The sequence below is a fragment of the Ailuropoda melanoleuca genome, chromosome 1 (genome assembly GCF_002007445.2).
Source record: "Ailuropoda melanoleuca isolate Jingjing chromosome 1, ASM200744v2, whole genome shotgun sequence".
NCBI classification, from domain to species: domain Eukaryota; kingdom Metazoa; phylum Chordata; class Mammalia; order Carnivora; family Ursidae; genus Ailuropoda; species Ailuropoda melanoleuca.
In genome coordinates, this window is record NC_048218.1 from 57746689 (window position 1) to 57760986 (window position 14298).

Genomic DNA, 14298 nt, shown 5'->3' on the forward strand with positions numbered 1-14298 from the left:
AAAAGAAAATTAAAAAAAGATACAATAATTGTTACTGCACTACACCCTAATGAATTATTGTGTTCAAGGTTCCTACAAAAAAAAAGTAATATTATAGTCGGCTTATGTTTTAATTGATTTATTAATATTTTATCACAGGAATGTAATTTAAGCTCCTCATGATTTAGATCTCATAAACCTTTAGCATTTTGCAAATTCAAATTCCAATTTAAAGCCAGGGCGAGCAATTAACTTTTCTATCATCTTGTCAGGGGAGAAGGTTCGTGTTTAATTTGAGACAAAGTGACAGAAATATATATACACTGTATGTATTACTCCAATTTAATTTATGAGTCAGCACCATCCACCTTCAAAATGTAGATTTAATAGAAGGGGAGGAAGAAAAGGCCGTGCTGTCATGATAGGGTTGTGATATCTGCCGTGAATTTCATATATATATATATATATATAAATAAATATATATATATATTTCATATATATAAATATATATATTTCATATATATATATAAATGTATATATTTCATATATATATAAATATATATATATTTCATATATATATATAAATATATATATATATTTCATATATATATATATAGTCCCTGGTTTGTTGGGATATCAGGCTAGATTGATTGCGGGCCTATTTCCAACCCTTTTGTTTTAAATTAATTTAGTAATTATTTGCTCATATAGCATACAATCTCATGGATATCACAGGGAGCTCCTACCGCTGTTTCCATGCCTACTCCTACCCCCTCCTCCCTTCTCAGTTTCATGGAGAGCTGCCCCTCCAGGTTTATCCTAAGCTCAATAAGTGAGACACACTGTGGAAAATATTGCCTTCGGGTCATTTCTTCATCCCCTTTCTCATTTTCCAAAGCGATCTTTCAAATGCTGTCTACCTAAAACACAGAAGCAGACCAAAAAAACACAAAAAAACAAAAAAATCTCTCCACAACTTTATATTTTAATTTACAGGATATGCATGACAAGTTAAAACAGTGGTACTTTCCAGTGATCCTTTACAAAACATTTAAGGACAGGATCAGAAGAAATGAGCTCAAACCACATAAGATAGTCAGGTGAACTGAAGGGAAGTACTTCCCTTTGGTGGTTATTAAGCACTGGAATAGGGCTGCAGAGAGAGGTTAAGGAATTCTTCCTAGCTCTGTTATCCTATAATTCACCAAAGGCGCACAATGCTCTATGCTGATGAGATGAGTTACATGACATCTCCTCCCTAGTTCAATCAAAGGGAAGCAATTTACATCTCAAACCAGTTCTCTCATCAGTGGGACATAAAGACTGCAGAACAGAGACACAGCAAATGTGCTTATTTATACAGCATCGACTCAGTTGCCACTGTTCTTTATTATTTTCGTTTGCTCCCTCCTCCTCTGTATGGTGGCCATTTTGAATAGGATGCTTTAAATTCTAAAGTGAGAGAAACATAGGACTAAGAACAATTCAGGACCAAAATTAACTAAAGATTTCTTGTGATTCTGACAATCACTGGCCTTTGTGATGCTAGGCCAATCCCTTTGTTCCATTTAAAAATAAAATCGGATTCCCTTTGCAGACCACAAGAAGGGAATTAGAAGACAGTTAATGGAAAACTCTGGAAGGTAGCCTGACAAATGTTTATTCACTTTCCAGGCATACAATTCTGTGCTACATAAGTGAATGCAGTGCATTTGTCAAAGAAAGGCTATGTTGAATGAGTGTGAGGTCTTCATTCATAAAACAAGCTTATTTTACTAATAGTCTCTATTAATCTCAGCTTAATTATGTCAGACGTTTTGCACTTGCATACAACAGTGAAAATCGCCAAAAATGCATTTACTGCACCTGCTTAAATGCAGTCATATCCCTAAAAACTATTGCAGGGAAGGAGGAAAAGCTCCCACAGACATGGCTTTTAGGCAGAATATGGGATTATGGCAGAGGGGTTTAAATACATGAGGTAAAAATGGTAATCATATTCATCAAGTACACAAAGAAGTAAAAACAAGAAGCTCTAGATAATTCTTTTTAGTGGACTCACTAAAATAACAATAACAGCTTGATGAAGAGAACATGATTGTCGAAAGCTTGTCCATTTTACATTTTCTCTTTACATAGTGCAATAAAAAGGGAGCACCTGCAGTTTCTACTTGCGTGGTTTGGTTTTTTTTTTTTTTTTTTTTTGGCTTCTTCTTCTGATGTTAAAAGAAATCATGGGACATCATATTTGTTTTAGGAGCTACTAGCCTAATGTCTGTCTAGTACACTCCCCACCATAAGTTATGTTTGAGCCCTCTGAGAATACCTGTGCTGTGCAGACAGTCTGCAGCCTCAAAGTACAGTCTTTGCCTCACACCCTTTTCCTTCATTCAAACACATCAGCCCTACATCACTTTGGAAATTCAGCTAAAACAGACTTCTCTGTCACAGACCTTTTTTGACAAATTACAACAGAATGTGTTGTAATGTCCATTACCTGGTTGCATCTACTTTACTAGAGACACCAGCCACTGTGGCATCACTGCTGTGGTGTCCTAATACTTACCTGAAAAAAATTACTGTTAGCTACACATTGTGGATATTTGAAAGTGCCTAAGAAAGCCATAAACTTAATTACATTGGAGGGCTGGTGTGAGCTCACATGAAATTTGAGCTATCCTTATTAAAAATAGAAATTGCATTTACTAAATGCTTCTTACAATATACCAGTCAACTTTAAACTTTCAAGGTTTTATAATGAGAAAAAACAATATTTAAAAAAAAGAACAGAACATGTCTGAAGAATTCAACAGAAACATTCAACATGCCAAGAGAAGTATTCTTCCTCTTCCCCCTTTTTTACCTTTCTCTCTTTTCTTTCCTCTGTCCCTCTCCTCCCCTTTCTTCCTTCTTTCCCTCCCTCCTTGATGCCCCCACCCTCTCTTCTCTAGTTTGGGAGAAGTGGTATTAAACTTTGGATAAGGAAATAAAATTTTTGTTTCAGAATCCATGTGCTTTTACTACTCAAAGCACTGATTTAGAGGGGAATTTTGGGTGAATTCTTATGGCATTCTTTTTTTCCCCCTTGGAGGCTACAGCTATCCTTCAGGTATCAAGCTATTTCCAAACATTCCTGTAACAGCCTCCAATATCCACACTGCAGTCTGTGATATACCCTAGCAAGGTAGTCTTTTATGAAAGACTGCAATAGCCAGTGAAGAACTATTTTTTTTCAATTACTTTTGTAAAGGCACAGAGTAAATGACAGTGGAGTTCGAGAAAGCAAGGTTCAAACTGCACTTCGCAACTACAGGGCTACTAATGACGTCAGCCCCTTGCTGTTCTACATATCTAGATTCAAGTCTGCAGCTTTAAACAATCTTTAATAGACAAAACAGGACAAGGGACTACCCTGCCTTTCGTGTTCCAACACCATAGAAGGTGCTGGAGAAAAATCTGTTTCCACAGATGTCTGTCACTGTGAATACCTAAGATACAAAATTCTGAAATTATGACAAAGTGAGGATCTGACTATGTGTTTCACAAAATGACTTGCCATAGGCCTCCACTGAGGAGACAGCAACTCCAAGTATGTCAAAATTTCATTTTCTTCTATTTTCATAAAGCTTTTTAAGAAAGGTTGTCATAATATAAGCAATGCCAGTATTTTCAGAAGACTCGGAGGTTTCCCGAGGCAGAACAACACTACAGATTACAATATTACAACAGACATTCCTCCCACTCCTGCATCAGTGAAACCAATGGGCAGGAGGTGCTTATCGGTGATTGTGAGGGTAGATGTCTTCTAAATGGAGAAAGGCTAAAACATAAAGAAGCACCTACAGTGCTGTGCATTCATCTATTTTGCCCTGCAGTCACCCTGCATCTCTCACCGGTGATGCAGGGTTAATCTCGCTGGTGTAAGAGATGCATTAACTGTCTCGTGGCATTCCTTTCCAAAGCACTTCCGGAGGAGTAGATTTAGTCCTGTGCCACTTGACTGAAGGCATTTAGTTCTGTGATTTTTCTAAAATCAAAAGTAGCATGAAGATGCCTTAAAATCCAAGACTGAAACTTATGGCAAGGATGCCTTAATGTCCTCCCGCCCTATAAGCTGTATAAGGAAAATGAAGTGTGCATCATATACCTGGTTCTACAGGATTTCAAAGATTGTCAAAGTTCGTAAAGTGTTTCCTGGGACACACCAAACTAAGTCCCACCTCAGGCCCTGAGAACTTCATCTTACTTATGCCTGGAATATTCTTTCTCCAGAGTCTGGCATGTTCACTCTCTTTTATTCTGGTCTTTATTAAAATATTACCTTTTCAGGAGACCTATACTGAACATAATATCTAAAAGAGCTTGCCACTCCCACCCTACCCAACCCTGCTTTGTTTTCTTCTTAGTATTTATTCTTTCCTGAAATTACCTATTTATCTGCTTACCATCTGTCTTCCGTACTAAAATATAAGCTGAGTGAGCCAGACTTTATCTTATTCCCTGTGGTATCACTAGTGCTGAGAACTATGCCTGATATATATGGTAGGTAGTCACTATATATTTGTCAAGTAAATAAAACTTACAGCCAAAATACTTAGCTTTAAATTTTACAGTTTAAACTCATTTCATCTCCTGAAGAGTGAGCATCACATACAATGACCCTTCAGTCTAGATAATGTATGAAGTCAACATGCAAGAATCACTATTCTGGGAAGAGTGTGTTCAGACCTGGTTTAAAATCAAAGCCTGTTGCTGTGTGACATTTAGAATGCCATTTTAGCTAGACCACTGAATGGATGGAGTTAACCAAAGAGCTGACAAGACACACACACACACCAAAAACAAAACAAACAAACAAACAAACAAAAAAACCAAACCAAAGCCCTCCTTACTGTGGGAATTGGAGTGGATTGCTACTTACTCCAAGCCAGGAGCGGCTAAAGAAGAGAGGTGAAAACCAGAAGACCTTTGGAAACCATTTCACCAGAGCTGCCACCTGTCATTTATGTTAAAAGAAGCAGTCACCCATCTGTCCAGACTGGAGAATCACAAAGTCCTAAACACCATTTACTTACCCCAAACTAGTGATTCCTTAGAAATTTTGTATAGCATGTAATAATGAAATGACATGATCTTTATTTGTTTTCCTTTAGATACACATTGAACATTTTCTTTAAGGTGGCATTCGACTTTTAAAATACAAACACCAATTAACTGAAGAATTTTTTGGTAGAGGAAAAATGTCTATCATAATTTTAGTGGCAGTAATAGTTCTGTACATTTCTCTTAGCAAATTTAACCTCAGATTTCTACGCACTATGCAAACATTATTTTACTAAGTTCTGCTGTGTTCTCCATGTGAATTAGAATATTATCACATCTTCATCATTTTCGGGTGAGAATCACATGGAAGGACCCATAATTTGCCAAGACCAAACAGCAAAAATAAATAAATAAATAAATAAATAAATAAATAAATAAATAAATAGCAAGATCCTTCCGTTTAGAAAGTGGGTGCCCAGGGAAGATTAATGAATTAAAGTAAGAATATACCTAAACTAACATAAGCTGATAACTCAATACAGAGGCTAAGGACTCTGAATAAACACCCCTGCAAAGAGTACAGTCAATCTTTAAAAACAGCAGTCAGCAATTATTGAGCATTCACTATGTGTTGGGCACTGTTCTAAGAGCTAGCGGAAACAGGGACTTTGCTTCTTATTCACTGCTGTTTCCCGAGAGCTAGAACAATTCACCACTGTTTCCTGAGAGCTAGAACAGTGCCCAGGCCAGAATGCATGCTGAATCTATACTTGTAATAAATGTATGAATGACAGATGCATTCTTGGTTCCAAATGACTAAACTGTCCAAATTTTTAACACAACCTGTTTGTAAGTTGGGAACAGCCTATATAAACGCTTACTCTTAGAAGTGGAGAAACAAGGAAGAGGTTTGACCTGACCCAGTGTGTAACTAAATCTAGGGTAACAATGAGCCTTTTTACAATAGAGTTCATTTATGTAACAAACATTCATTGAACACACACTATATGCCAGGTATTGTAAGAGGTTCTAGAAATAAAGACAAGGTGCTTGTTGTTGCAGAGCTTAAATTATTGTTTATGTGTCTGAGAGGAGGATGTCTTTGTATATAATGTAATTATGAGGCAAGAACTTTCTATAAACCAGTGATTCTTGTTTGTTTGTTTTTATCATTTTACCATCCTAACTTGCTAATGCTTTGATAATTCAGCCCGTGAGGAAACTATAGCAAAATGTAGGTGTACTGATTAATTAAAACACATATCCATAAAGAGGAGTGGTTATCTGACAATTACCTAGACAGACCAATCACTGTATGAAAAGTGGATTCCAGCATCAGGCTGAGTTCTGGAAGGTATGAGTTATCAATTTTAGCTATCTATGTTGCCTATTCTCAACTTTATCTACCCCAGTCTTTAGCTTCATTTGGGCTGCCCCAAATTGGAATCCAGGTGCAGTTATTAATGGATAAGTTCAAGAATAATACCATTTCAATGAAAAGAAATGAAGAAGTACACAAAATAGAAGAATATAAATAAGGTCTTACCAACTCCCTATCATTCATGGACTAATTAGAAAAGTTACTGCTACAAAGGTGGCAGTCTCACCTGTGTTTCTCCTCTGGGACTGTAACATGTGCGCCTTCTGTCCACTACATAAATTCTCTCAAAGCCTAACTGACCAAAGTATAGCTTGTGGAGGAGCGTGCATACTTGAATTTATTTCACTCTGATAATCCACTTGAAATGTCTGGTTTCTCTAAAACAATCTCAGTTCTTTTGGCTTTACTTTTACATGAAATCAAGGTTTTGCAAAGATTTCTGTTTGTAAACTGACCCTTCAGGTATGCTGTGGAAGCTGAGTTCTGTAAGAAAACCAAGGAGTCCAAGGCAACCTAAGTTCAATGTTTAATCATTGCTAGCAACCTACTTAAGGTTAATTCCTCCTCTAAAAATAAAGCCAAATTATATATTTTAGCTGGGAATTCAGCAATGCTGGGAAAACATTCTAAACCCTTGTTGCAAAGGAAGAAAAGAAAAAAATACATTGATATCTTTGATTATCAGTATATTGAAATCAAGAACTAAATACAGGTAACAGATCTGCTTCAACCTGCTGCTCTATGCACTTATAAAACTGAAATATGATATCTAAAAATCACTCTTCTATTCAGAATTACTCAACATTCCCTTTCTGTTTATACACATTTATGTCAATGATACAACAGCCCCAGGCATTCTACTACCAATCTCCCTGTACATGTCCATTGACATTGTCTCTATCAAATTCAACCCAATAAAATTAAATGGAATTAAATAAAGTTGTCTGCTTGAACCTCAGTTTTTCTCATCTCTTATTGTATTGTACTTCTTATCATTTCTTATTTATTTAGCTGAGGCGAAAAGGTTTCCAGACACAATTACATTTTCCTTCCTGGTCTCCTATTTCTGAAGTATTTTTTTTTTCTCTGAGTGATGTAGTTCATGTCAATTGCCAAAAATAAATAAATAAATAAATAAATAAATAAATAAACCTTATAATTCTATGAAAATAAAAAGGGTATGATAAAGTAACCACTGCCTCATAGCAGAGAAGACATTACCATCTGATGTTTACCATAAAATTTTCATCTGATTCCATTAGTTTTCACATAACAATATCCACAACTATTGCCTACTTTCAGAAGATTCCAAATTGTAGGAGGTACATGGGTGGTAGGTAACTCCAGGAGAAACCTGTTAAGAAATGATTCCAGCTCTGGCTTCAGGAGATAAATTTAAAAACAAATTAAAGAGAATACAAAAGTGTTGAGGATGATATGCAACTGGCTTCCAGTTTCTCCCGCTTCTCTCAGACAAGAGGGTGTCCCACATTTCTTGCCTTCATTTCTGCATTCCCTTCAAACTGCACATGTGTTTTATGATTCCCTTTCAAGGCTGCCTTTAATATTAATTTTAACCTGATTTCATGTGTAAATAAACATTTTGGAGTGAGGGAGAAAATAAGACACACAATGATTTTCTCTGGAGCTCTCTTTCCATAAGTAACATCCAGATGACAACCACCCTCTCATTAATCTCTTGGAAAAAAAGTCAGTAAGTTTCTTATGTCCTTCATACTGGATTGCTGTTTATTATAAATTGTGCTGAAGGACCCCACACAGAGCAAACTGAAGCATGTGGCATTTAATCCATCACACAGAAGGATCAAGGATTGAGTCAATACTTCTAGGGCTTCTACCCCCCAACTATGCATTTCCATGGTGCCCATTTCCATGGTGTTTAGACCTTCAAACAAACACATTTGTCTAAAAACAAATACATATGTAGGAAAACAGTTCTCCAGGGCTCTTGCCTTTCAGCTGCCTTTGGTTGACAGATGAGAAGTCAGATACAATCTGAAATTCTGAGTCTTATTGTCTTATATACTGGAGAGAGAAGTATTTGGTTCCAGGTAGTGGACCTTTCATGGCTTTTCATCCCACAATGGACTCCTCCTTGGCTTCCTTTCACCTCCTATCCATTGGTTTCAACTTCATTTTGAGGATATATACAATTATTCTAAATGAAAAACATTTTTATTTTCTCTCTCTTTCAAAAAAAGTTTTCTAAGAAATTTGTTTCAAAACAATTCTATCTGTAATATGTTAATGTACTTTTGATAATTTTCTAGATTTCATAAATCTCACCCATCTTAGAACAGCTGGGATAATTCAAGGGCACCTGAAGAAATCTCTCCTCTACAGTCTTCCTGTACTTGAAATTCTAGCACTTAAAATTTATGGATGAAGACAATATCCCTAGAAATGTTTTGATTCTTTGTTACTCTGGGAAGGGTACTATTTTATGCCTATCTTAGAGATGAGGAAACCAGGACATAGAGTAGTTATGTAACTTGCCTAAAGTCTTCTGGTAAGTGAAAGAGCCAGGATTTGAACTCATGGAGTCTAACACTAGAGCCTTAACCATCTACATTACACTGCTTCCCTGTAAAGTAAAGATGAGCAGAGAGGAATGCCTAAACGCCTCATTTTGGGGTCAGAGAGCATAAGTTCAAATCTCAATTTTGCCACTTACTAGCTGTGTGTCCTTGGGCAACAGCCTTAACCTCTCCAAACCTTTATTTCCTTGTGCATATAAAAAGTAGCTAGCCTTCACTGAGTGCTAAGTTATGTTCCAGTCTTCAAAGCTAAGTGTTTTATATGTATTATTTAATTCTCTCAATAACCCAACAAGGTATATAATACTATTTATCCCCAATTGAGAGAAGAAGAAACCGAGGTTAAATAACTAGCACACTGTCATACACTAAGTGGTGGAGACAGAATTTAACTGATGGGCAATCTCACTACAGAAACCATACATTTAATCATTAAATTTGTTGATAACCAATAGTATTTACTCATGGAGTTTGGGGCTGTATTTTGGTCAGGATTAAATTAGGTAAACCATGTGTGTGATGGTTACTTTTATGTGTCAGCCTCACTGGGCCCCAGAATACCCAGATATTTAGGCTAACATTACTCTGTGTATCTATGAGAGTGTTTCTGGAGGAGATTAACATTTGAATTGGTACACTGAATAAAGCAGATTCCCTCCCTAATGTGGGTGGGACACATCCAATCAGTTGAAGGACTGAATAGAATAAAAAGGCAGATCCTCCTTGGTGTAAGGGAAATCCCCCTGACTAACTGCCTTTGAGCTACGACATCAGTTTTTTCCTTCCTTTGGATTCCAACTACAACAGTGGTCCTTCCTGAGTATTGAGTCTACCGGCCTTTGGACTAAAACCACACCATTGGTTTCCTGGGTCTCCAACTTACCAACTGCAGAGCTAGGAACTTATCAGACTTCATAATCATGTGAACTAATGCCTTAAAATAACTATATATGTATAAAGTTATATATATATAGTATATGTATATTGTATATGTGTATATATATATGTAAAATCTCCTATTGGTTCTGTTTCTCTGCAGAACCCTGACCAATATGGTATGTAGAGTGCCTAGTGTCTGATATACAGAAATAGTCAATAAATGTTTCTTAAATTGCTTTCCCAAGAAAGGCTCACATAAAAGGAATTACAAGACGATAAAGCCTCCTTCAATAAGGACAGTAAGATAGGTCCAGAGGAAAAGGATAGTCTGTGGGCCCTGGACTCTTAAGAATGGAGTGGGGGAGATTTTAAAACACAATCTGCAGCAGGTCAGATGATCAGCATCTTTGTGTAAAATAAGAGACGGTAGAGAAACTTTGATCTGGACTTCAAGAATAAAAGCTACTTGCATCTTTCCCTAAGTAACTTGGAAGGGAATTTTGGTTCTTCACCAAATGGCAAATTCAGTAGGAAAACAGATGTGAACTTCTCCTTGGAGAGGTAAAAGGTTATAGGGAAAGTGAAAGATTGACAGAAAAGGTCAGGTTTGTTTAATGCCTGACTTACAGTGCACTAATCCAACCAATCCAACTTTACATATGTACTTTGTTTCCAGCTATAAAGTATGGGGAATAAAAAGACTTCTCCACGGGCGCCTGGATAGCGCAGTCGTTAAGTGTCTGCCTTCGGCTCAGGGCGTGATCCCGGCGTTCCGTGATCGAGTCCCACATCGGGCTCCTCCACTGGGAGCCTGCTTCTTACTCTCCCACTCCCCTGCTGTGTTCCCTCTCTCGCTGGCTGTCTCTCTGTCTCTCTGTCACATAAATAAATAAAATCTTTAAAAAAAAAAAAGACTTCTTCACGGAGCAGGTTAGACCCCCAAGTTTATCAGCTAAAAGAATCCTAGAAATGGCAAACTCAAGTTTCCTAATACATGTGATTTACACTGATACCCCTGAAATACTGATTTAATTACTCCTATCCACTGCGGCCATCACTCCCGAACATCCCTCCGGAACATCTCCTTCTAAGTATCATTCTTCAGTTAGGGTTAGCCAGTAATGTGACTTCAAGGAGCTCAAATACGAAGAAAATAAGTGGGTTTTTCTCTTAAGAGAACATGTGTTTCTCCCATCATCTGAGTTAAAAACCAAGGAAGCTGCAACAGCTGGGAAAAGAAGGAAAAGCAAATTTAATTTTTAAAGAAAATAGAAAATAAAAGCAATTTGTCCAATTCCAATGTGTGGCATCTATGCTGATTTTCTCAAGGAAAGTGCTTTTGTCACCCAAATCCCCAGAGTAACCACAGCTGACACACTTCTCAGCATTAGAGCACTTGGCAACTGGCAATAAGGCCTGTTCCTTTCCCAGGCAGATGAAAAGCCAGGCACTCCCCAAACAAAACCAATGCAGCTTTTCTTGACTCTTCAGCTGCCTTCATGTCTTCTGAACATAGCATTTTGTTCTGTGCAATGGGAGGCTCATGGAGTAAATCTATTTCACCCAAAGCACCGAAACCAGTACAATGAATATTTCTATTCTTCTGGCTACTTTGATTAAAAAACCTACTCTTACTTGCACACTCAAATGCTGCCATTGCTGATGTACACATAATTGTACAAAGATCTGAGGAGTACTGTCAATAAACAGAAAAATAAGTCCTGCTAAAGAATGCCTAAACATGCAAAGGAATGCAAATATAAGCCCTCTACCATACACAGGATCTTTGTTTATACAGTTGCACATGGTCAATAGAAGAGGACATGAAAAATACTTTTTAATAAACAAATTGTCATCTTGCATTAGCTTATATCAATAGAATTCTTCCAAGTATTTTTTTTTCATAATAAAATGTGTATAGATTGGTTTGGTTATTTTTCACTCTCATCAGAGGAAAAAAAAATCATGTGACTTAAAGTGTTTCCACTTATGTGAAAGCAGGAAGCCAATTTCAAAGGTTACCATTTTAATAACAAATGCCTTCATTTATATTTTTGTTAAGAAACAAGACTATTCCCTTATCTAAGTTCTATGAAAGTCTTTCTACTTTTCTCACATTGAACTACATGTGTGAAATTCCATCAGTGTTATTACCAATATTTACTCCTGATGGCCACAGCTTTTCTAATCCTCGTGTAGCCATATGTTTAATGTTACATAATCCAGTGGGAATCCCTTTTTTAAAAACAATAAAATAAATGTGGATTTTTAAAATTGTGTTCCTTTTTTCATGCCAAAAGTAAAAACAAAAGAAAATTTCCAAAATGGACATTAAATAATGTATACAATTCACCTTATAAAAAATATTATTTATGTCAGCAAGTCTTCACACAGTCCTGGAAATCCCAGCCCTGGGGTGGCACCAAGTTCCCAGACACATCAACTGAAGCATGTCCACATATGTCAGTAGTCAATCTTACAGAGAATGATTCCATGACACAACATTTACCCTGGTTGAACCATATCTAATTCCTAAATAACAATGATGACTAACAGTGCTTTATTGGATAGTGTTCACTTGCTAACATTTCTTATAGAAATCTTGATTACTTGCCTCTCTAATCTTCCAAGGATTATTCCAAAACATAGTAGTGTCTGAGATGTAGAGTGTTCTCCTCTGAACCTAAGCACAAATTTGTTGTGGTCAATATGAAATTTGTTGCAGATCTGACCACTAACAAGTAAAAAAACATGAATTAAGATCAATATGTAGGTGAAATGTACTAGAAATTAGCCCATCTAATCTGAATCACGTACTGGTTAGCCATCATCTTTACTTCTGTATTTTTCTGGAATTAACATCAAGAACAACTGATAAACACAGCATAAATCACAGAAGTCTACAGATTCCTGAACACTGGGATAATTCTGAGCCTCACTTCTTCACTGTGTTGGGTTGGTAATGGAGGTGGGAATGTGAGAACAAAATTGTGGCCCAGGTTTTATCTAATTTGATCCAAAAAATAGCTGCCAAGGCTAGAAATATATTAAAAACAAAACAAAACAATCCATTTTGTTTAGTTACTCAAAAAAGCACCAAAAAGAGGTAGAGAAGAATCCTTCTCTGTCTTGGGCACATTGAATATGGTCACCAACTGTGCCTCAGAATCTCTCTCTACTCACTTCACCTCCCAGCCCAGACCTCTCTCCATCCTGTCTATCCTTCATAAGCAGCCCCCATGCCTGTTCATTGTTCTTCCTGTCTCTGCTCTTTTCCTCTTACTCTAGTAAAATCCTTCCACTTTAGGATAAGTCATCTGCCCCGTCCTCCAGCCAAGGTCACTTTCCCAGTTGTTTTCCATTCCCCTGGTTCTACCTTACCAAAGTCCTGACACTTCGGCAGCATGAATAGAATTCTCAGAAGGAAGTGAAGGAGGAGAACTGAGAGGAGTCCTCCTCGTGGTAGAAGAAAGTCACGGGATATGAGCCCTTACATGAAAACATGCAGGCCTTGAAGCTTTGCAAACCACGTGCCAGTGCCCTCTTATTTTCTCCTCTGCACATCTCCTCCCATCTCATATTTTGGTTAGTTATCAGTCATAGGAGTTAACTTTCAACATACAGGGTAGAGAAGTTAGTATACTCTCCGCTCTCTTTTTTTCTTTTCTTTTCTTTTTTTTTCTTTTTCAGGTCTATGGGTCTATGTCCATCCTCCCAATGCAAAAATCTGTTAAACACATCTTTCATTATCTCTGCCTTCTTACAGTCTTCTCATAGCCATAATTTTACTTTTATCTTTAGAGAACCTTTTTCTGGTCAGACCATTATTATTCTTATTCATCTTCCTTTTCTTCCCAAATATCCTACCTCTGGCTTAACCTAACTGTAGCACAAAATTCACCTTTCTTGTTCAACAAGACCAATCTCTGAGATCCAAAGCATTCAAAACAAAAGCCCTCTTTAATTATAATCAATAGAAGTGACTTAAACTCATACACATTTAAATGAGAGGTAGAAAGTGATATGAAAGGATATATGATTCAGAAAGATGAAGTGAATTATTTAAGGTCATAAAACAAGTATGGAATTGAACGTGGACTTGGATTCAGACCTTCTTTCTGACATGATCTCTCATTGCTTTTTTCCTGCATTCATTGATGGCTAAATCTTACCATTTCTTTTTTCACACAAAAAAAGCTAATGTCTATATTCTTGCAGCACAGTGTTCTCTTAACCAAATATACACTTATGTTGGAAAGCTAAGATTATTCACACAAAACACTGAACAACACACAGGTCCTTCAGAATATTCTCCCAACTTAATTTTTGCCTTCCTTTCTGTCACCTGATCCTGTCTTCTTGCCACCAATCAACTGTTTGTACACATTAAGCTCTTATGTCTGCATAAAACTATTTATTCTGGGGCGCCTGGATGGCGCAGTCGTTAAGCGTCTGCCT

The 14298-nt window shown here is 36.9% G+C and overlaps 1 protein-coding gene across 23 annotated transcripts in view; it reads right to left on the reverse strand.

Annotated features, from left to right (window-relative positions):
* The window catches only part of ZBTB20 (zinc finger and BTB domain containing 20), a 761796-nt gene that overhangs the window by 515845 nt on the left and 231653 nt on the right, over positions 1-14298 (reverse strand). Inside the window, exon 5 of one of the 23 annotated variants that reach the window (XM_034659258.1) lies at positions 4901-4975. The exons of the other annotated variants lie outside the window; for them this stretch is intronic. The gene's annotated coding sequence lies outside the window, so the exon portion shown is untranslated. The remainder of the gene's footprint in view (positions 1-4900; positions 4976-14298) is intronic. 23 annotated transcript variants of the gene reach the window in all.